Below are 24,431 nucleotides of genomic sequence, written 5' to 3' on the forward strand. Positions count from 1 at the left end.
ACATTTTGAGGAGGTGGCTGTGGTGTGCAGCCTCCTGGCCCCCTCTTATTTTCCCTCCTTTGATCAAGTACCGGTGACCTCAGAGCATAAGATCAGGTTGCCTTCACCAATCCCCAGCACCAGGAAGGCCCTCGGGAATCATGGAGGTGGGCCATGGGAAGGACCGCGAGACTGCCAAGTGCCCTCTTGGGATCTCAGGGGAAGGAGTGGAAAAGCATCTCAGGATTTCAGGATGCCATGATGGAATCCCTGCAAGAAAAGGCTGTCTCCCTCCAAGGCCTTCAGTGAAGACCTCTTTCTGTGTGGGGCCCGTGGTATATCTTCCCTCTCTTGCGGTCCTTGGTCACAGACAAATGGGGCTTTCCCAGCAGACTGAGTTGCTTAGGGACTTTGCACTGGGTAGAGCAGAACCACTTGAGGAGGTTCGAGAGCAGCTGCTTCATGGCAGGGACACGGTTTTATGCACAAAGTGTGGTCCACTTAGAGCAAGTTTGCTGATGCCCTGGAGTTCCCAGAAGCGTGACTAGGCCTGAGCCGGAAGAGTGACACACACCCGAGTGACAATGAGCATCTTCACAGAGAAGCACCGCTTTGATAAGAACTGACTGAAGAACTGGAGAAACTTCGTTTCAAAGAAGTCTGAGGGGGATATAATTGCAGTAAGAGCAACAAAAGACTTACTGAAGATTTTAAGAGAAAGATTTGGGGCGCCGGGGTGGCTCAATCGGTTAAGCGTCTGCCTTCGGCTCAGGTCATGATCCCGGGGTCCTGGAGTCAAGCCCCGCATAGGGCACTCTGCTCAGCGGGGAGTCTGTTTCTCCCTCTGCCTCTCCCCCTGCTGGTGCTTTCTCTCTCTCTCTCTCTCTCCCTCTCTCAAATCAATAAAATCTTTAAAATAAAATTAAAAACTTTAAATTCATTAGTTTAAACTTTTAATAGGTAAACTGTAAACAGTAATGATCACTGCTGAGAACAAAATTGATTTTCCAAAGGAATATCTGACAACACTGAGGAAAAATTCAAAGAAATGGAAATCAGAAATGAATAAATAAGATCTGAGGAGAGGTCCAGACCTACCTTACAAGTATCAGGAGGACAAAAGGAGAAAAAATCAGAAGTGATCATTGAACTAATGCAAAATTTACTTGAGCTGAAAAAAAGTCATGCCTTAGACTAACAAGGCCTTCGAGTCCCAGGGAGAATTAGCTAAACAGACACAAACCTAAACAGACATAAACCTATTTGACTTTAAGGAATTAAGAGAAAAATTATCAGAGTTCCAGACAGAAACCACAAGTTCCTTCTAGAAAATGAGACAGAGTAGCATTGAATTTTGAATCTAATCTATAACCCTCAGAGCTGAAAGAACTGTCAGTCTGTCTGTCTTTCTCTCTCTCTCTCAGAACCTTGCTTCATATCACATACATAAGCAGATGTCAGATTGATTTAAGTCCTAAATTGATTTAAGGTCTAAGTATTAAAAAAATAATAAAGAATTTAGTAGACAATCTAGGGGAATATATACATTTGGGAAGTGGTAGACCACCTTAGGTAGAGATAAGACCCGCAAGCCACAGAAAAAATGAGGTCCCACTTTACTTTACAAACTTGAAAAAGTTTGCATGTCAAAAGGTACAGTAAAGCCACACTCGGTCAACAGACGGTGAAAAGCATCTGTAACATCAGAGCTGTTAAAAGAGTTCATGCCTCTGATATATAGAGAGTGCCTACAAACCGATGAGAAGACAAACAGCCGATTGAAAAACAGACAAAAGGAGATGAAAGAGAAGTTCACGGAAGAGAAAATAGAAACGACCCTGAATTTCACTGAGCCAGGGAACACCATTAGTTCTGGACCATGCTGAGAGACCTTTATTCACCCATCAGGTAGGCAAAAATTTGTATGAAATCATAGATAAGAAACACAGTCCCATTCTTTGATAAATTTTACATTATATCTTGTGTGATTGTTAAGTCAATTCAAAGTAGTCTGTTTAAAGGCTGTGACTTTTTCCTACCTGGTTTCAAAATTTCAGAAAACCATCACTGAAAATAAGTTTCTCGTTCTTGAAGAATACATTTGGATGATGAAAAGTAGCAAGAATAGCAGATTAACCACGGATTCAAGGTTCCAGTTTTTTTCCTTCGTTGGTCATTCACACTTGTGAGTCATCTACTTTTATTATCTGGCTTTCTTAGTGTCCTAAAGGTCTGACCCCCGAATGAGTTTGGATGGTTGTATCATCCTAACAGAAGAAGACTCCATAACTCAAAGTGTCTTAAAGGTAAAAAAGAAGTATTTTAATCTCCTATAGAAGCAGCTCATGGCAGGGCTGGCAGAGAATGTGGGTTATTCACACTCTCTCCATGATTCTGTACAGTTTTCCCTACTCTGCCCTTTCCCTCTGGCAGGGTTGGCTTCCACTCCCTGCTGATTGTAAGACGGCGGCCAGCATCAGGGGCACTGCCTTCCTTGTTCGTGTTCAGAGACAACCCAGATATTTCTGTAAAGCTCTTACCTTTTGTCTGATGGGACAACCTAGTTTACTTGTCTCTCCTGGAACAGTAACAAGGCGCTGACTGATTCGAAGCTGGCTATGTGAATGGCCCACGAAACAGAACCGTTCCCTGGTCCTGTGGATGGGGCCAGCTTCCTGTGAGTCACCTGGGCTGCAGGGGAGGAAGCACACAGAGCCCTGGGGTTCCATTAAGGAGGGGGAGTGGATTCTGGCAGACAACTGTCCAGCCCAGCACTGCCACATGCTGCAGATGGCCGTACCTAGAAATGGTCACCGCCATCGTATAGACTCTCAGTAGGCCTCACAGTGAGTTGTTATAGTAGTCTTCTAGTGCCATTGCAGCAAATGACAAACTTTCAGTGGCTTGAAACAATACATTTTATGACCTTGCAGCTCTGGAAGTCAGAAGTTCAAAATCAGTCTCGGTGTGGTAAAATCAAGGTGTTGGCAGGTGTGCAGCTCTGCCTTCTGGAGGCTCTCGAGGAGAATCCATTTTCTTGCCTTGTCCAGCTTCTAGAGGCTTCCTGCATTCCCTGGCTTGTGGCCCTTCATCATATCACCTTTTCTCCCTCTGTTTCCATCTTCCCATGGCCTTGTGTCTGATCCTCCTGTCTCCTTATGGATACTCATGATTACATTGGGGCCACCCAGATGATCCAGGATAATCGCTCAATTAAATTTAGAATTTAATCACACCTTCTAAATCCCATTTGCCGGGTAAGGTGAGATACTCAAAGGTTCTGGGGATTAGGGCATGGACATCTTTGGGGGGGGGGGTCATTATTCAGCTAATCAGCTGCCTCCTGTACTCCTGTTTGTGCCTCGCAGCTGTGTTTCCCGCCTCATCTCACATGTGTCTCCTGTGTTTCTCTCTTCATTTGCATTGTACATGAGAAAAAGCAGCAATTTAAACAATTGAATAAGATTCTGGAGACAGAGTTGCAGGAATAAAAGCACATATAATTTCATTTGTCTCCTGAAAGTTTTTGTTTGGAATTTGAAATTTAATATAATTTTGCCTATGTAAAGTGAATATTAGTGAAACAGTTGATCCGAAATCTCTTTTCAAAGAATATACTGTTCTTGTAAAAGCCCTTCAAAACAATATTTTAAGTGCTGTTTCCAAATGGAGTTTATACTTTTGCCCTTATTATTGTATTGAAGGTCTGTTTGAGGGTGTGTGTGTGTGTGTGTGTGTGTGTGTGTGTGTGTGTGTGTGTGTTTTCCCAAAGTGAATTTGCTTCGGGATCTACTAATACCTTTAATTTTTCACCAGGGAGGAGATGAATTAGTGCATCTTCTAGACTAAGTTTTCTTAGCACTTGGAGAATCTGGTATAACAAATATTCATGGGAGAACGGAAGGACAGTGGCTCTTACATCCCATATACTTTTGACAGCAACAGCATAAACCTGAACAAACTGTACATTCTTGGTGCATCACTTCAGCTGAAAATGTGTTCTGTGAAGTATTCTTTAGTCCTTAGTAATTCATTTTTGTATGAGATAAAAGTACTTCAACATACATTAGAGAAAGCAGAGTGGTGATTTTAAAATTTCAGCAGTGACCATTTTTTAGCAGTTCTATCAGCATATTAATTGACGTTAAAACCCATCAAAGCCCATTTGGGAATGAAAAAGAAAGTTTGAGATGGTTCAGTTTTGTGTATGATATTTGTATTTATTTGTATGATAACACTTAGTTATACTTTTATTAAGTCTCAGTGCACCATTCAATAATGATTCGTGGGCTGTGGGTTTCCTGAAATTGTATTTCATGGAATGAGCAGTTAGAAAAAGTGAATCTGCACAGCCAAGGAAACAGTCAAAAAAACTAAGAGGCAGGGGCGCCTGGGTGGCACAGCGGTTAAGCGTCTGCCTTCGGCTCAGGGCGTGATCCCGGCATTATGGGATCGATCCCCACATCAGGCTCTTCTGCTGTGAGCCTGCTTCTTCCTCTCCCACTCCCCCTGCTTGTATTACCTCTCTCACTGGCTGTCTCTATCTCTGTCGAATAAATAAATAAAATCTTAAAAAAAAAAACAAACTAAGAGGCAGCCCACGGAATGGGAGAAGATATTTGCAAATGACACTACAGATCAAAGACTGGTATCCAAGATCTACAAAGAACTTCTCAAACTCAATATGCAAGAAACAAACAAATCAAAAAATGGGCAGAAGATATGAAGAGACACTTTTCCAATGAGGACATACAAATGGCTAACAGACACATGAAAAAAGGTTCAACATCATTAGCCATCAGGGAAATTTAAATCAAAACCACACTGGGATACCACCTTATGCCAGTTAGAATGGCAAAAATTGACAAGGGAGGAAACCACAAATGTTGGAGAGGATGTGGAGAAAGAGGATCCCTCCTACATTGTTGGTGCAAATGCAAGTTGGTACAGGCACTTTGGAAAACAGTGTGGAGGTCCCATAAAAAGTTAAAAATTGAGCTACCCTTTGATCCAGCCATTTCACTACTGGGTATTTACCCCAAAGATACAGACATAGTGAAGAGAAGGGCCATATGCATCCCAATGTTCATAGCAGCATTGTCCACAATAGCTAAATCATAGAAGGAGCCGAATGCCCTTCAACAGATTAAGAAGATGTGGTCCATATATACAATGGAATATTACTCAGCCATCAAAAAGAATGATTACACAAATTTTGCAGCAACATGGACGGGACTGAAAGAGATAATGCTAAGTGAAATAAGTCAAGCAGAGAGAGGTAATTGTCATATAGTTTCACTCATTTGTGGAACATAAGAAGTAGGAAGATTGGTAGGAGAAGAAAGGGAAAAAGAAAGGGGGATAAACAAAAGGAATGAACCATGAGAGACTATGGACTCTGGGAAACAAACCGAGGGCTTGGGGAGGAGGGGATGGGATAGGCTGGTGATGGGTATTAAGGAGGCACGTATTGCATGGTACACTGGGTGTTTTACGCAAGTAATGTGTCATGGAACTTTGCATCAAAAACTAGGGATGTACTGTATGGTGACTAACATAATATAATAAAAAATATTATTATTAAAAAAAAGACAAAGAAGTGGTAATGGCTTTCTTCCAGACCGTTGGTGGTGGTGTGCGGCAAGAGATGGTGGCAGAGCTGGATGGCGGCGGCCTGCAGAGCCGGAGAAAAACCATTCCAACAGCAGCACCTTGTCTGACCGAAGACTCAGCAACTCCAGCCATTGTAGCATTGAAGAAGAGCACCGCCCCATGTATGAAATGGTGCAGCGGGTTCTCTTGTCAACGCGAGGTTATGTCACCTTTGTGAACGAAGTCTTTCATCAGGTTAGTGTGTGTGTGTGTGTGTGTGTGTGTGTGTGTGTGTGTGTGTGTGTGTGATAAGTTCATGAAATTGAAGAGACTTGTTCTTGGTCTTTTGCTCATAGTCCTGCAAGAAATACTACTGATGAGTTGGGCTACATTACTGGACTGAATAATGATCCCTCTAATCCTGCTTTTAATTTCTCATGTGGAGTGTTGTGATTTTGTGTATGATTCTTTAAGATTTTGTTTTTGTAAAATTCCTACATGTGGAGGGGAAATTCTATATCTGAGCAAATCATTCCAAAAATACCCTCACGTGTCGGTAAGAAACTTGAAACCCAGAGGTAGGTGGGAAGAAAGCTCTTGCTGAATACTCATCAACCAATGAACATGGCAAAGAGGAGCCCCAGGCCGGTGTTGTCCCAAGGGCCAGAGGGAGCTCTGTGGAGGCTCTGCAGATGGTTGTACTTTCCCTGCAAACACGCATGGCATGAACGTGTGATTGAGGTTTTTATGACGTAAGAGGAAAAGTTGGCTGGGGAGGGGAATAAGGGGAAAGCAAGGGATGACGCTGGTACAGCACCCTGGTGGTGGCCACTGTGGTGAGTGAAAAGGGAGGGGAAGTACAAACAAGAAAGCAGGTGCAAGTGCGGAAGAAGACGGCAGAGAGAGACCAGAGGCCGGGCAACGATTAGCAGCCCTGAGCTACAACCGGGGCTGGCTCTGCCCCCCCAGGGGCATTGTCCAGAGACATTTTTGGTCATCACAACTGGAGAGAGGGCAATGCTGCTGGCCTCTAGTGGGTAGTAGCCAGTGATTATCCTACAGGCATAGGACAGGGCCTGCACTAGCCCACGACAGGGAACATCAGGCCTCAAATGTTAGTCGTGCTGCTGTGGAGAAGCTCTGACAGAGGAAACAGAACCCGTGGTGCAGCGGAGAAAACAGCAGACCTGTGGTGTGGGCTGGAGCCACTGGCCACCTGCATCTTGGTACCGGTGCCCTGGGAGACAGAGCCTGGCTCTTTTGTGGGTGTGTGCATGTGATGGGGACTAGCTGTTGAGTCTGGGCACACGCACAGAAGGTGAGGCCCCTGAACGGCAGAGACCTGTGATCCGTGGGGAGAAGGGGAGGAGCCCTGTGCACACACGTGACCGGTGCATGCGCAGTATGAAGAGCTTTCCGAGGAGGGGCGAGACTTCTAGATAGCGATGAACCCTTTCACTTCTGAGACTGTCATTAAGGAAAAATCAACCAACAATGAAAGTCCCAGTGTAATCCACAGCAATCTGGAGGTGTTCACGTATTTTGTATTTTAGTGAATAAAAAGGTTAGACTTAAGAAAATATTAATGTAATATTCTCACTCCCTGACTGTGTCTCATTTCTTGGCCCCTGTTTTCTTTGACCCCAGATTCCAAGAATTGACCAAGTTCTGGGCTTGAGCCTCTTCTGCTGTAAGTCCACACTTGCCTCCTTCAGGCCCGGAGCCAGCAGCCATGTGGCGTGAGACTCTCACTCAAGCTTTTTGTCTGGACCTTGCTTCTTGTTTGCACACTTGCCTTTTAAAATGCCCCCTGGTGACGTTGACTGACATTCTAGTGGTGTCTTAATGATGATGAGGCCAGAGCTGAGCTTATTTTCTTCCCTAACATCAGCTTCTCCTCATGACTTGACCACTTGTTTAACGGGGCTCGTGTCCTTGTGTGCGTATTAATTTCAGCCCTCCCGTGCTTCTCGTCTCCAGCTCCTCCAGTGAGCCATCCCTGGACAAGCCATGCAGGGGGCTTTCTCACTCCTGCTCCCTCCTTTTCCTTTGGCCGTGGTTAGCAGCATGCTCCCTGGAGCCCCACACCTGCTGTGTCATCCCTTTCTAGCCTATACTGTATATGTCATGCTGCCAAAACATTGTTTTATCATAATAGTCCAGGACTTAAAAATCTACCCGAGTCTGTCCATTAACGTTGCCCTGTTGCGTTCCTGTTGTACCCACGGAAGGTACTTGGTAACCATTTAATTTGAGTTGAAGTCAGCAAGGTCATATAATTTAGGATAGAGGTCATATTCTTTATAGAGTAAAGGACTAGATCATAGTATTTCAGGCTTTGTTGATCACACAGACTCTGTTACAGCTATTTAGCTCTGTCTTTGTAGTGAGAAAGGAGACATGGACAACACATAACGAAGAAGCGTGGCTGCGTTCCCGGGGAACTTTATTTAGGAAAGTCACTTGGCAGGCTGGATTTGGATGACAGGCCATACTTTGCAGGCCCTGAACTGTAGCAATGTTTTAAGCTCTTGGACGCCAGTGCTTACTATAAGACTAGATATGATTGACAAAGCTTGTAAATTTTGCACACGAGATAATGCTAAACTGATGTGGTTTTACCTTTATTGTGTAAACTGTTAATTTACTATATGGAAAGTTTTGTCTGCATCCATTATTGACATTGCACCGCTGGCAGAGGGTGCTCTAAATTCTGCATTCCATTTAGTCCTCACTCCCATCTAAATTCAGTTCTGAAGTAGCTTGGGCCAAGTAGGTAACTGCAGACTACTTATGACCGAACTTCTGAGACATCTTTGTGCCGTGAAGCCAAAAAACATTTTATTTACACCTTCTCATTATTCTTCATCAAATCTAATTTGAAAGCATGTATGTGAAATTTAAAATGTAAGGGTTGTGCATGTGAAAATACTAAGTAGAGATTCTTGAAGGGGCGTGGGTTTTAACATTGCATTCTATTGCCTTCTTGAGGTCAATGATGTATTATTCTTTTTTGGGGGGGCAGGATTTTTTTGTCTGTTCTTTTTTTTTTTAATTAATAATATTTTTTTATTCTATTATGTTAGTCACCATACAGTACATCCCTAGTTTTTGATGTAAAGTTCCATGATTCATTACTTGCGTATAACACCCAGTGCACCATGCAATACGTGCCCTCCTTAATACCCATTACCAACCTATCCCATTCCCCCATCCCCCTCCCCTTTGAAGTCCTCAGTTTGTTTCCCAGAGTCCATAGTCTCTCATGTTTCATTCCCTCTTCTGTTTACCTTCCCTTTCTTCTCCTATGGATCTTCCTGCTTCTTATGTTCCATAAATGAGTGAAACCATATGATAATTGTCTTTCTCTGTATTGTTCTTTTCAGGATGGCAAAATGTGACTTGTTTCCTAGTGATTTCATTTTCAATTTTAAAGTGTTCATTGACTATTTAATATTTAGGCCTAAAGGCCATTAAAGTTTAAAATGTACATTCAGGAAGCTCGTGTTCTCAGTGAAGGAGGTAAGATGTGTGTGTATGCACCAGGGAACAGTGCATGATGGAAGAAGGTCAGATGTCCATGGGTGTGGTGTCGAAATAAATGCTGACAAGGGGCCCCGAGCGCAGAGAGGCTCGTGACAGGGGCTAACTGTGCAAGTGTCCTTGGCCTGGATGGTTCGGTAGGTTGCAGGCAGTGGAAATAGATGGTAAATGAGGGGAGATGAGGTTCAGTGGTGCTCAGGGCAGCCTCAGTTTACTGCTGCCCCCAGCAGGCAGGCTAGCAGTGAGTGGTAGAAGCTTCAGGTGGGGCAGTTCTGGTCTCGGGGTCACTCCGCTGGAAACTTGTCTTCTTACCAGTGTTTTTCTTACCTGTTGTGACCATTTGTAGGTCATGAAATCAACTTATCAAAAGCCAGTATTTTGGGGCGCTTGGGTGGCTCAGATGGGTAAGCGTCTGCCTTTGGCTCAGGTCATGATCTCCAGGTCCTGGGATCAAGCCCCACACTGGGCTCCCAGCTCAGCGAGGAGTCTGCTTCTCCCTCTCTCTCTCCCCCTGCTTGTGCTCTGTCTCTCTCTCCCAGATGAATAAATACAATCTTTAAAAAAAAGGCCAGTATTGTTTTAAAATAATGGAATAGAAGAGAATAGGATGGACTGAAACATTTCAGAGTACCCTGCATATTCTAAGGATTAGTATTTCTTTGTAAACCTTCTAAAACAACATTTATTATCCAAATGCATATATGCTTCTGTAAAATGTCTTACTTAGGTTATGGGTCTGAAAAGTTCAAAGCACTGCTCTAAAGGTTATTTGTCGATTATGTTGTTTTGTTGGTGTTGGTTTTGTTTTAAAAAATAACTTTATTTTTAAAAAAGTGAATATTCATTAGACAAATAGAGTCCCAAGCCAATCACTCAAAATACTGCCATTAAGCAACCCCTGTTGATGTTTGTAGAGTATCATTCCAGGTATTCCTACGTGTGTCTATTTGACTGCTGGCCTGGCTAGCTAGAGAAGCAAATAAGAGCCTGGCAGAGCGGAGATGGGTAAGGCAGGATATAAACAGAGAGCAGCCTGGCAGACAGACAGGAAGGCTTACAGAGAAGCTGATGGACATAAACAAACTGGCAGGCAGGCATAGAAGATGAGACAGGTAGGTGTAGACAGGCCAGCTGGCAGAGGTGGAAGTGAGCAGGGAGGTGTAGATGGACAGGTGCGTAGGTGCAGACAGACAGGCAGACAGAGAATTTGGCAGGCAGTTAAAGATGGACAGGGGCGCCTGGGTGGCACAGCGGTTAAGCGTCTGCCTTCAGCTCAGGGCGTGATCCCGGTGTTATGGGATCGAGCCCCACATCAGGCTCCTCTGCTATGAGCCTGCTTCTTCCTCTCCCACTCCCCCTGCTTGTGTTCCCTCTCTCACTGGCTGTCTCTCTCTGTCAAATAAATAAATAAAATCTTTAAAAAAAAAAAAAAGATGGACACGCAGGCAGCCAGCCATGGATGGGTGAAGGTAAAACCAGACAGAGGTTGACTGAGGTAAAGGCAGAGACAATGGGAGGGTATGTGGAGGCACCGGGGTGGGGGTGAAGGATTGACAGGTAACTTTATGACAATGGAATCTTAATTCTTAATGATGCTTTTGTGCGTTTTTAATGAAGAGCTCTGAATTTTATTTTATTTGAATTTGACAGCAGAAAAAATAAAGAGAAACAGAATTGTAGAAATTCAAATAAACATTTCCTTTAACACAAGAAATATTAATTACCAAAATATTTATCTATAATGAGAAGATTAAAATCACATTAAGGTGGTGGCATCAGTTTTTATCCCCGTGGTGTAATTTTAGATAGCACTTATTGATTTCTTAAGAAATCTGAAGAAATTATCAGCCTGGTATTTTCTTCAGCCTCCTGTTCCCATCCACTTATTTCATTATATTATCAATTGTGAGCCTGAATTTACTATTATTTGCAGTCAGTTTTGGAATCCTGATGTGCAGAGTTGTTCAGTCTTGGTTCTGAATTTAGCTACACTCTCCTCCTGGTGTCCTGAGTCCTAACATGCTTGCTTTGATGCACTTCTTGGATGGCCTTTTTTGTCATTGAGTGGGTGTTTTCAAGAAGGTGTCTTGAGGCTCTAGTCCCTGAGTTCGTTTGTGATGACGAATGTTTACCTTTTGCTTTTCCACATGAAAAACAGTTTAACTGGGTATAATAATTTCAGATCACCCTTTCTTCCAATTAGGAATTTTCAAGTCAAAACTTTTCTAGAATTTTCAGTATGAATACCTTCAACATGTTTAAAGTAATAAAAGACAACTTGGAAATGTTTCCAGGAAACAAGAAATTATAACAAACGACTAAGCAGATTTGAATAATAAGGAAACAGAACTCCTAGAGATGAAAAAAAAAAGTAATAATTGAAATAGTAAAGGAAAACCTTAGTGGGTGAGTTTAATAGCAGGTTAGGTACAGCTGAGGACTGAATAAACAGAATGACAGACCTGAAGAAATTATCCCAACTGTCCCCCAGAGAGACAAAGATGAAAAATACGAGAGGTCGAGACATGGAGAATACGGTGAGAAGGTAGGAAGCGTGTGTTCCATTCTTCTCTATCCTTATTTTTTTGATCTGCTGTTCTGCAAGTTACTGAGAACATCCTACTATAACTGTGGATTGGTCTATTTTTTTTCAAAGTCTATCAGTATTTGCTATACACACACACACACACACACATATATATATTTGAGGCAAAATTATTAGTTTCAGTATGGATTCACAAATGTCATATGTTCCTTTGAACTGATTCTTTCATCAGGAAGAATTTTTTCTCTTTATTAATACTTTTTTTTTCCTTTTTGGCCTCAAAGTCAGTCTTGCCTATTCTTAATATAGCTCTACCAGTTTTCTTTGGTTAGTGTTTGCATGGTGTATCTCTCTCTTTTTACTTTCAACCTCTCTACATCCGGATGTTTTTGGCGTCCCCTTATAAATGGCAAATGGTCTTTTAATACTTATTAAAATTGAACCTTATAATTTCTATCTTTTGATTGGAGCATTGTTCCCTTTACAGTTGACATAACAACTACTGTAATGGTGTATAAGTTCACTATCTTACTTTCTGCTCTCTAATTGTATTGCTGATTGTATTGAATTCTCTCAGGCTGGTTGTTTTTAGCATCCCGTTTTTCTCTTCAAGCTTAGTGTTTTTACACTCATTTGTAATATTTTATTGTTTGCATCCCTAACTTAAAATCTAGCATTAATTTCAACTTTTACCCTGTAAGTATGCACTCCAGTTCCATTTATTCCTTCTCAGTTCATATGCCCCTGCTATGTACAGATTTGCCTCAACTCACAATGCAGTTCTGTCCCGATAAAGCCATCAGAAGTTGAAAATAGAGTAAGTCAGAAATGCATTTAATACACCTACCCTACCGAACATCATAGCTAAGCCTCACCGACCCTGAGCATGCTCAGAACATTTACTTTAGCCTACAAGTTGGGCGATCTCATCTAACACAAAGCCTAGCTTATAATAAAGTGTTAAATATCTCATGGAATTTATTGGATACCATACTAGAAGTGAAAAAGAGAATGGTTATATGGGTACAAAATGGTAGTAAGTGTATCAGGTGTTTATCCTTGCGATCCCAGGGCTGACTGAGAGCTGTAGCCACTGCCACCGCCCAGCGCCACAAGAGAGTGTCATACTACATATCCCTAACCCAGGAAAAGATCAAAATTCAAAGTACAGTTTCTACTGAATATGCGTGACTTTCGCACTGTCATAACATTGAAAACTTCTGAGTTGAACTGTCCTAAGTTGAGGACCATCTGTATTTGAATTCCATATTATGAATATATTATTTATATGTATACACATATATTATCTCTTTCATATTTATTATTTTACCCAGTTTTATTCTTTTATATATATATATTCATATATATATATTTTTTATCCAATTAGAGTTATCCAAATAATTACCTGTTTATTGCACTTTCATCTCTTCCTAAATCTCTGATCCAGAATTATTTTCCTTCTGCCTAAAGAATAACTTTTAGTATTTCCCTTAGGTCAGATCTCCTGGTAAAAGTTTTTCTCATTTCTGTATCTGAAAATTTCTCTATTTTGCTTTTGGTTTTGAAGTGCAGTTTTTCTGGATATTGAATTCTACCCGGGCAGCTGTTCTCTCTCTGCACATTGAATATTTGTTGCATTGTCTTTGAGAAGTCATGTGAGGTCACGTGGTAGCTCCTTTGGAGGAAATGTCTCTTTTTTCCTCTGGAAGCTTGTAAGATTTTCTGATTGTTCTTGGTTTTCAGCACTTTTACTGTAAGGTACTCTGTATTTACCCTGCTTGTTTGTGATTCTTGAGTCTGTGGATTGACATCTTTTACCAATTTTGGCAAAATTCTCGGGCATTCTCTCCTCAAATATCATATCTGCCCTCTTTTGCTAATCTTCTTTCCTTGTGCCTCTGCAGCCAAGTATAGGAGCAGCTTTTCATTGTGTTCTTTCTCTTGCCTTCCTTTCTGAGTAGGCCGTCCTTTCGTCTCACCGTGCTTCACTCTGGGTGTTTCCTTTGGTTTTTTCATCCTGTTTTCAGCTATGTCCATTCTGTTGTCAATCCATACCCACTGAGTTTTTCATTTTGGTTATTTTATTTTTCAATTCCATTTCCATTTCTTTTTGAAACTTTCTTTATCCTGATCTCCTATGTCTTTAAAGTATTGTCTGGTTTTTATTGTGGTGTTGTTAATGTTGACTTCTTTTCTCATATTTCTGATTTTTAATGAATATGCTACATATCATATTAACCAGACAGTTTGTACAAATCATTTGGGTTTTACTGTGACCTTATTTTCCTACAGAGAACGTTTCTCTTTGCTTCTTACGAGGAGGATAACATGATATACCTTTGATTTTGGATTTGGATTACCTCATTGTCTACATTTGTCCAAACTCATCACATGGTTCACTTAACATTTGTGCATTTCCTGATTTATAAATTTTATGTAAAGTACCATAAAGAAATTTTGAACTGTAAGGAAGTGATATGCATGTTGAAATGTTTAGGGGTGAAATGTACTGATGTTTGCAGATTTCTTTGCAATGCATCAAAAATAAAATGGGTTGAAAGAAGGATAAATAGGGGTGGGTTGATAGGTATGTGGTAAGAAAATCTAGCAAATGCTAATGGTAGAATCTAGGCGGCAGTACATGGTATTCACTTTAAAGTATTTCTACTTTATTGTATGTGTGAAAATATTTGTAATACAATTTGGAACAACATTAGACTGGGACAACATTGTACTTTGTCATATTCTTCTTTGTCTTTGTTGATTGTTCTTGAGATACAAGTCAGAATATTTGTTACATTGATATGTTACCTTCTTGTTATAACACAGACTCCTCTATTCTGGAATTTGATGTGACATCAATGGAAATATATATATTGCATGAATCCTTGTTACACTAAAGTCTGCCTGTCATTGGATCCTGTAGCGTGAACATTAAGGACAGTATGAAATCTCTGAATCTTGAGATTTCAAGACCTAGAATCATCGCTAACTTACTTTGTAACCTTGGGAAAATATCTCATGTGTTCTGAGCCTCAGCTTAATTTTTCATCTATGGAATGAAAACACTTCTGTAGTATTGAGTTCCTCTCTTTGTGTTTACCCCTCAGTCAGAAATATTCCTTAGAGCTAATACTCAAAAGGCAAATACATTTCTCCTTTACCGTTTTGTTTATATGTTTGGAATCTTACATTAAATCAGAAGTCTTACATGCATATGTGTAAAGAGAGTCTGTAATGTTCAAAAGTTCATGGGGTGCTCTGTGGCTCAGTCAGCTAAAGTCTGACTCTTGGTTTTGGCTCAGGCAGTGATCTCAGCATCATGGTATTGAGCCCCATGTCAGGCTCTGTGCTCAGTGCTGGAGTCTGCTTGCTCTCTCCCTCATCCTCTGCCCTTCCCCTGCTGGGCACATGCTCTCTCGCTCTCTCTCTCTCAAATAAATGTGAGAAATCGGAAAAAAGAAAGTTCACATCAATGTGCACAGTGCTACAGCTGGCCAGAGGCTCTCTTTCATGTGTTTTCTGCGAGCCGCATTCACTAGCATACCAGCGAGTACAGAACACCTGAGTACAGTCTTGACTCATTGGTATGCTGGTGAATGTGGGCTCCCAGAAAGGGATGGTAAGGTGGAAGGGAGGGGCGAAAAAGAAGGAAGAAAGAGAAAGACAAAGGGGAAGAAAAAAGAAAGGCTCCAATTATTAGCATTTGCCAACTTCTGTGGTGTAAATAATCCTTCCGTCACCAGCACGACATCCCTGCACATGGAGTTAGCGGAGGAGTGACAGTTGGCTGCAGCTGGCTGCAGTAGTCTGTCTGTTGTCTTATACTCAGTTTCTAATTCATTGGGCTGTATAACTGTTATGGTTTATGTAGCCACTTAAAGTATCTGTGTAGGCGTGCATGTTGGCTATTTTTGTGAAAAAAATATTCAGAATACAGAAGTTATTTGTAAATTGCATGACATTTTCTGGCCCAATTGAAAATGCCTTTTCTCTTCAGCAAGTTTGGTGTGCACAAAAATATCTGGCTCCGTATGTTTCAGAGGAAAGTCTGAACTTGGTGGTGGTGATTAGAAATGTCTGTTATGCGTCTGTTACAGTGATCTGAGCAGGTGTGGAGTTAAAGGGAGTCTTCTCTTTTTATTTTAGGCATTTTTGTTGCCTTCCTGTGACATCGCTGTAACAAGGAAGGTAGTTCCAGTGTACAGAAAGTGGATTCTCCAGGACAAACCTGTGTTCATGGAAGAACCAGATAAAAAAGAAGCTGCCCTAGAAGATGCTGAAAAATTAGGATTTTCAGAGACTGACAGCAAAGAGGTAATACGTTGTCGCTTGTTTCAGCTGGGAGTACACGTATTTTAGCAAAGTCTACCCGATCGGGCGAGGGTGCCAGTCAGTGGGGCACAGGCCGGCGGGGCTCTTTTATCGTAGTTGCTTCTCTCCAGTTGCTGAGTTCCGTGAGGACCTGCTTCAGTGAGGCTGCTTCTGGGCTGTCTTCAGGATCATTGGTCACTCCTTCCCCTCAGGCTAGGTCCGGCTGTGCATGGCAGCTTTGTCATTCACTGTGGCGGCAGACTTGTTTTATGAACCATTGTATGTTCACACGTCTGCGTGTGAGACTAAAAATGTCACTGCCGTATTGGTATTGACATGTTTAAACAAATAGCATTTGAGAAACTAAATTTAGAATGTTTTGGCAGTCTTGTCTTGTGCAGTGGCCTGCCCAGAGCAGCCGAAAGGACTAACCCAATAATGAGTGCTATCTCTTCTCTTAAGAAGCCTCACTTCAGGGCTGGGTGCTGTCCTCAGAGTGAGTGCTGCTGGAATGGAACTTTTCGTCCTGGTTAGGTAAAGCTAGAGGCTGGATAAACCTAAAACAACACAGTGGGATCTCTTCCTGAAACAAAATATCTGTCATATTTCTATTTCTGGCATGCTGTTTTGAAACTAGTCTGAGAAATTATTTTTTTTAAGATTTTTATTTATTTATGTGACAGAGAGACAGCCAGCGAGAGAGGGAACATAGCAGGGGAGTGTGAGAAGAAGAAGCAGGCTCCCAGCGGAGGAGCCCGATGTGGGACTCGATCCCGGAACACCGGGATCACGCCCTGAACCGAAGGCAGACGCTTAAGCACTGTGCTACCCAGGCGCCCCTGAGAAATTATTTCTAAAAGTGGGTGTTGCAGCAATTAACAACAAACATTTAAGACTATTTGTAATCAAAGGCATATCACTTTTAAATATCTGTATTTATTCCATAATTTTTGATTTTTTAATATTGGTGAAATCATTTTAATAACTGGTCATGAGGTCAAAATGAATAGATAAGCAAATGGAATTTATCACACATTTTAAAGGTCTGTTTTAGAGACTCATTCAGTCACTGGACCTGCGTTTATTTCTTCAGCACATACTAAACACTAGGCACTGTTTGAGGTGCTGGAGGTGGTGAACAAAATGGAAAAAAGACTCGCCCTTCTAAAACCTCTATTCTCATGAATTTTAGTAAGTGTAAGGAATTAAATATGTGAACATGTACTTCTTCCCCCTCCGTTAACTGGTTTTTATTTTCTAAAGACCTCATCTGACGGTTCTCGTCATAAGCGATCTTCCAGTTGGGGACGAACATACTCCTTCACGAGTGCAGTGAGCAGAGGATGTGTGACGCAAGAAGAAAATAAGAACGGGAAAGCCGGGGCCCAGGCTATGCTGCAGGTACGTGGCTGCCCGGAAACATAAAGACCTCTGGTTTGAGTCCATTTGAACATTTTGTTTATTGTGATAGCATCATTAAAGTACGGGGATATTTGTATCTACCTGTCAGTAAACAGCTCTTAAGTTCTCATTCTGAGTTTTCTTCCTGACCGCTCATCTTCAGTTTGTAAAGATTCTTTTCTAGTCGAAGGAGACCTATGAGCTGGTTGCAGTTTTTGAGAGGGATTATTACGCAGTGAATGTGAAATGACTGAGATCTAAATCTTAAAAATCATGTCCTGAACACATATGGGGAGTTAGTCCGTCATCTGGACTCTAATTTGCAAGACAAGCATGGTGATTCTATAATCCCATAAAGAATATTCTTCTTAAAAATTGCCTGTTTGATGATAAATGCTCTACTTTTTAAATCTTTATCTGTATGAGTATTTAAATAGAACCAGTGCCATTTGGGAACATTGGAAAGAACAACTTTGGCTGATCACTTAATCTTCCCAGACCTCAGGATTTTACCTCAAAAATGGGGATTGGGAGATTGATTACCTCTTGGCTCCCATCTAGGTGGAAGGTTGTTAGGACTCTAAGTGAAAACACAGAATGCCTCTTTTTCCCCTGCTCCCTGGCGCCCACCCTCTACCCCATATCCACCTGAGCTAGCATAGGCATAGCTTGCCTGTTGCCCAATTTTCAATGACATGCTTTTGTCATCCATCTCTCAGTAGGATTCCTTGTCATGGTATCCTTTTTGCTTTCAGGTTCATTAGCAGTTTAATACTCCGTAACTATTGAATCTTCTCATTTTTCAGTGAAAATCAGCAAATAATTGGAAATCAACTTGAAACAAAATGAAGATGATTTTACTTGAGTAGCTTCAAAGAACTCCGGTGCCAGTTGTTAGGAAAATCTGTGCCCTCACCAGAGAAGTGCATGCCGGAGTCCCTAGCCTGGGTCCCTTGGTATTCCTTGTCCTCCAAGTGGATTGCCATATGCCGTCCTCAGCCATCCCACTGCCAGTATCTCCCTAGGTTCAGGAGAGTGTTAATTTGTTTTCTGAAAGGATGAGTTACATCAACTTGGCCAAACCAAGAAAAAATACTTTCCACTTGATTGTAGCACAACAGTGTTCAAAAATGTTTAGTTTGGATTCTAATAGCTGTGTTTGTTCTCTTTGTATCCAGTATCTTTGGTCCTTTCCTTGGTTCATTAGGAAAAAGTGGCCAAGTACAGGTTGAATAAGCTAGTACTCTTCTCCAGTTGCTGTTGAGAGGTACAATTTGGACGTATTAATTTCTTTTTAATTTTTACCTTAACCAGTACTGACATGGTAGTAAGAAAGATTCATGGAGTTGGCGTTTTGATCTTTTTTAAAAAAGAAAATGAGCGGAGAATATAATATATGAAGACTCCTCACTTTTACTTGGGAGTATGCAAAGTTTCCAATTCACATCAAGAAACCAAATACCTTGAGGGAAAGATCTGTCTTGCAGCAGATCGTCTATGCCCTACGTCTTCCAAACACATGGCCGCGAGGGGCAGCTGGGTGGCTCAGTCGGTTAAGCCTCCGACTCTTGATCTCTCAGCTCAGGTCTTGATCTCAGTCAGGGTAGTAAAAAAATAAAGTGGCCACTAAAATTATACTACCACTGCTAGAGTTGGTTAGTCAAAAAGTTCTTTGTTTTCCTTTTTCCCACTTGAAATCTAGGAAAGTCTTCACAATTGCTGTTATCATCTGTTACCAATTATTACAGTGCTTATTTAGTAATTCTTTCTAGAAAAGTAGGCCCTGACACCTTTTTAATCTTGCACAAGATAATCTTAGAGGCTGTCAATATTTAAATTCACCCACTTGACTTTTGAGCATGTTTATTTTAATTTCTTCAGTCCGTTTGTGCATCTATTTTAAGATGTTGTGTTGATAGATTTCATTCCCAGGTGAGCCAGAGAATTCTGTTTGTTCCCAGATCCTTTGAATTTGTACTGCTGAACACAAGGGAGACTTAAGAAGGCATAGGATCTAGGTAGATGGTACCCATCCACCTTCATCACCAGACTGACAACTCAGTCTCCTAAACTGAAGGGTCACTGGTGTCGTCTGTAGTGCCCCTAAGCAGTCACTTACGACTACGTAACAGGCCACATCTGTGCGTCTCACCATTTTCTACTGAAACACCCCTGACAGGAACGGACAGTGAACTTGTACCCCAAAGGTCTGAGGTAGAGTGTAGAGCTGTTGGCTGGTCATCTAAGTTTTTTTGAATCTGTTTTTATCTCAAGAATTCACATAGGTTTTATATCCTACTGCCTAATATCGTTCTCCTAGTCAAGGTATATGCACCTGGAAGCTATGTACTGTTGACCATGTGGCCTTGCCGGTTTCCTGCCTCCCTACAGCTACTAGAGATCTGCGCCCGTGTTGGGTGGTGCTGGCCGTGCTTCCTACCTGCAAAGTTCATGTGCTGGGAGATTCCACAGCAATCAGATGGTTTTTCCCAGCCACTGTCTGACCACTGCTCCTCTTCCTCTCCCTGTCCCCGACCCCAAAATTTCTCACCCAGAAGCAGTGATCCTATCTTACTGTTTTCCCCTTTTCTTTTGAGGTAATGTAAAAAGAAGTCTTCAGAAACTTTTCTGATTCATAAATTTTCTAAAGTTGCACTATTAATTTGTATTAATAATTTTTTTTCTAGGAAAGGTCTTTCAAGTGTGTCAGGTGATTCTAAGAGAAGCATTTTAAAAAATCTTGAGTATGTGTTGGTACCACTTGCCTTAGTTGAAATGACTCAAAGGTGATTGTTTAGTAGAGGGAAATTAATATCATTATCTTTAAGAAAAATTTGTTCAGATTTATGTGTTTAGTTCCATTTATATGTTTACTGTAAAATTTGTTGATTTCAAGGTATTTTTGACAAATGCAACAAACGTCTTTTTGTTGGAACCATGTCCTGAAGTTCCCATGCTCTTAAGAGAACAAGCTGATGCCTGTAAAGCTGTTTTGATTATTCGTAGGCGCATGATAATGGAGCTTACAATGAATAAAAAGACATGGTAAGTTTATTTCAAATTCATTAATACTGTAAAACAGATGTTTCTCTTTTTCAACATAATAATTAGAACATCAAAGCCTCCACTTACTGATGGCTTTACAAAGTGAACAGTAAGATGATAATCAATCTTCTGTAACAGTTTCTGTGAATTATGAAGAAGGTAAGTATCTAGCACTTTGATAGTTTATTTTTATTATTGGCTTTAAAAATGTTACTGAATGAAAAGTAGTCATATTACTTAATAGTAGATTTTTCCATTTTAAATTGTCATCAGACTGCTTTGTGGAAAAGCAATGTAACTGGTGTTTTCTATCATTCTTCATAAGCCCAGGAGAGGTTGTTAATTGCTGTGAAATGCTGTTAACTGATTTTTATTGCTTCCAATTTGAAGCTTTAAATTCACTTTGGAAAACCAATTATCTGAAATGACAGACTGTCAGAATGACTGAATAATAGTACCGTCAAACATATAGTGGCGTCATGAAAATGTGCTTATGCGAAATGTTTTCGTTTTTCTCCTTTGTTTTTGTTTGGTGTCTCTGTGTTTATAATACCCCTGAAAGTACACAGTGCTGTGGGTTTTTCCCATGCCCCCGTCCCATGATGAGCGCATCACTCCAGCTTAGGAGGTGCTTTCAGACATTCTCAGCAACGGAGACCTCAGAGCCACTCTGTAACCCTCTTTCTTCATGCCCCTCAGTTCTGGTTGTAAAATGCCTCTCCAGCCTGTCCTTTACGTGTTCCTCCCACCCATTGCTGCCCTGGGGCGGCCTGGCTGGGTCAGCCCTGCTGTCAGTGGGCTTTGGCCTCTGTGCTCAGTGCTCAGGGCTGCTGCAGACCAGCTCTGGTGGCCGCTTCCCTCCTGGAAGTCCTCAGTGGGGCCCCGTTACCACACCTGTGTTCTGGATGCTTTTTCTTTTCTTTTTTTTTTTTTTAGTTTTAGTTTTATATATTTATTTAACACAGATAGAGACAGCCAGCGAGAGAGGGAACACAAGCAGGGGGAGTGGGAGAGGAAGAAGCAGGCTCACAATGGAGGAGCCCGATGCGGGGCTCGATCCCATAATGCTGGGATCACGCCCTGAGCTGAAGGCAGACGCCTAACCGCTGTGCCACCCAGGTGTCCCCTGGATGCTTTTTCTGGATGTCCTTGAGTCAGCACTAAAGGGAAAGCTCTGTGTGCACCTGGTGGAAAGCATAGAAATGAGGCAGGACTGACCTGGCAGGGGCCCCTAGGGCTGTGGAGTCCAGCCTTTTCCTTTCTCCCATGAAGGGAGGGTGGGCCCAAAGGAATCCCATCAGGTAGCAAGTTCACTGGTACAGAAACCACAGGAATCAAAATGATTATTTTAGGATGTAAATTCCAGGGGCGCCTGGGTGGATCAGTCGTTGGGCATCTGCCTTCGGCTCAGGGCGTGATCCCGGTGTTCAGGGATCAAGCCCCGCATCAGGCATCTCTGATGGGAGCCTGCTTCTTCCTCTTCCACTCCCCCTGCTTGTGTTCCCTCTCTCGCTGGCTGTCTCTCTCTCTGTCAAATACATAAATAAAATCTTAAAAAAAAAAAAAGAAGTAGAATAGTTGTTGTACCGAGAGTTTTGTCTTCTCCCAAGTTACAGCCAGGACTAGCTGCAGACACCAGGGGATTTTGAACCAGTAGCTTTGTTCATGATAATAGCTGATTTCTCCGTAGCTCAGATCCTGATTACAGTTGATCAAATAAATTTTGAGACGCTAAAAGAAAATCAAGATCAAGTGCTTTTTATTTTAAAGTTCATTTTATTCCTAGTAATTTAAAATATTTTGTTAAAACTCATTCTTCTTCCAAATGAGGGTGATTCAGTTCTCTTGTTGGCTCGTTGGTTTTAGACGCTCATGGTGGCGTGGATCCGAGCAAACCTGTGTGTGTACATTTCTCGAGAGCTCTGGGATGACTTCCTTGGTGTGCTGTCCTCCCTCACGGAATGGGAAGAACTCATAAACGAGTGGGCCAACGTCATGGACTCCTAGACAGCAGTGCTGGCGAGAACTACTTACGGAGTTGAGATGACAAACCCACCTCTGGACAAACTAAGTGAACAAAAGGAAAAGAAGCAGCGAGACAAAGGTACTTCTACTCTTACAGAGGAATACCAGATGTCTGAGATGGAGGCGGAGTGTGTCTATACATATAGGCAGTTAATGCATGGAATTTTGGAATAAACCATACAGGCCGTGTCTTTTTAATGGTGGCGTCGGATGGTGTTTCATAGCACTCTGTCCTCGTAGTAAGGATGATGAATTTATGAAGGGGCTGTGGAGGAAGAAAGAAGATGAAGGGGAGTAGCAGTAGTAGCAACAGGAATAATAATAATGGCTCGTGCTTGTATGTATTCTCTCTCTTCACCCTCTTGGTAACTTCTGAGTTACTATCCAGGTATCACAGGCAGAAACTGAAGTACAGAGAGTCCGTGGTGATGGGCTCACTCAAGGTACCTAGCTGAGAAGTGGGAAAGCCAGAAATCGAAGCTGGGCAAGTCCAGCTCCAGGCACCACACTAGAAAGACGTATTCCAGTGCCTGCTTAGGCAAGCTAGAAAAATTCTGAGTGTTTCAGATGGGAGTCATTTTGGCTTTTTTTGTTCTAGATAAAAGTTGTTCTGAGACCTCGAGTCAGATCAAGGTGGAAAACATCAGTGGTGGTTTCTACTGGGGACAACAATTTGTCTTCATTACTGTTTCAAGGCTGTGACACAGTCTTGAGATTAATTCCCTTCTACTCCAATTTATTGTGTAAAGATTTTGAGGCAGTTCATAGAAGTACCTATAATACAATAGATAAAATGGGTAAGGACACTGGGGCAAATTTAAAGGGAGCGGAGTTGCCGGAGTGGTTAAGATGCCAGAATGCATGCCAGAGAGCCCCGTATGCTTGCTAGGGAGGGAGAAGGGGAGCAAGCTTAGATGTGACTCTGATCTTCACAGGGTTACAGCAGAGGATCACAGATTACAAATGGGGAACATCGACAGCTTAGGTGATACATAGCTTTTCTTGGTCCTAAAACTTGGGAGGAGTTTCTTCTCCCAAGATGCATAAAGTATACATTGCTTGCTTTGGGTAGACTATAGCCTCAACAATAGCCTTATTATAGACTGTATCAGCTTTTCCTGTGTGACAGATCACCCCAAAACATAGTGACTTAAAGGAACAGCCAGTTGTTTAAATCATGATTTTATGAGTTGGCAGTTTGGGTTGGACACAATTGGGAGTTCTGCTGGATTCCCTCCTGTGTTTGTGGTCAGCTAGGCTGTCAAATAATCAGCCAGGCAGCTCTAGGGTTGGCCAGCTGTCAGCTGGGGCAGTGATGGGGGGACTTGGCCACATATCTTTTATTGCCCAGCAGGTCAGCTCAGGCTTTTTTGGTGAGGTTTTAGGTTTCCAGGAGCAGCAACAGGGCAAGCCCAGATTTTCCAACGCATTTCAAATCTCTGCTTGCTCATTTTGCTAGCAAAGCAAGTCATGTGATGAAGCCCAGGGTCATTGTGGGAGAGGCCCACAGAGGATGTGGATGTGGGGAGGTGTGAACCAATTATGGTGATTACTTAACCATATAAACATGTCATTAATGGGACTGATTCTTATAATATCTTCGCTGCAGTCTGTGAGTGGCTGTATTTATTTATAGGAAGGTAAACAATCTGAAAAACAGTTTATGGAATGATACAGAATGAATTCAATTATGTAATTAATGCCTTTGTCAAATATTTCTGATTGATCTATCATCTTGCTTATGAGGAGATAATGCTAAGTGAAATAAGTCAAGCAGAGAAAGACAATTATCATATGGTTTCTCTCATCTATGGAACATAAGAACTAGGAAAATCGGTAGGGGAAGAAAGGGATAAAGAAAGGGGGGTGATCAGAAGGGGGAATGAAGCATGAGAGACTATGAACTCTGAGAAACAAACTGAGGGCTACAGAGGGGAGGGGGATGGGGGAATGGGATGGGCTGGTGATGGGTAGTAAGGAGGGCACG

The 24,431-nt window shown here is 41.9% G+C and overlaps 1 protein-coding gene across 12 annotated transcripts in view; it reads left to right on the forward strand.

Moving 5' to 3' along the window:
• Positions 1-24,431, forward strand: part of LOC123791123 (ral guanine nucleotide dissociation stimulator-like) — a 63,325-nt gene that overhangs the window by 28,281 nt on the left and 10,613 nt on the right. For 6 of the 12 annotated variants that reach the window (XR_015723530.1, XR_015723534.1, XR_015723532.1 and 3 more), the window contains 5 exons: positions 1,721-2,164; positions 5,600-5,826; positions 15,809-17,374; positions 20,271-20,419; positions 22,286-22,523. The gene's annotated coding sequence lies outside the window, so the exon portion shown is untranslated. The remainder of the gene's footprint in view (positions 1-1,720; positions 2,165-5,599; positions 5,827-15,808; positions 17,375-20,270; positions 20,420-22,285; positions 22,524-24,431) is intronic. The other 6 variants (XR_015723536.1, XR_015723537.1, XR_015723535.1 and 3 more) reach the window with 5 other exon arrangements.

Source organism: Ursus americanus, unplaced genomic scaffold (assembly GCF_024610735.1).
Source record: "Ursus americanus isolate L20-20 unplaced genomic scaffold, mUrsAme1.1.p SCAF_65, whole genome shotgun sequence".
Classification (NCBI taxonomy): domain Eukaryota; kingdom Metazoa; phylum Chordata; class Mammalia; order Carnivora; family Ursidae; genus Ursus; species Ursus americanus.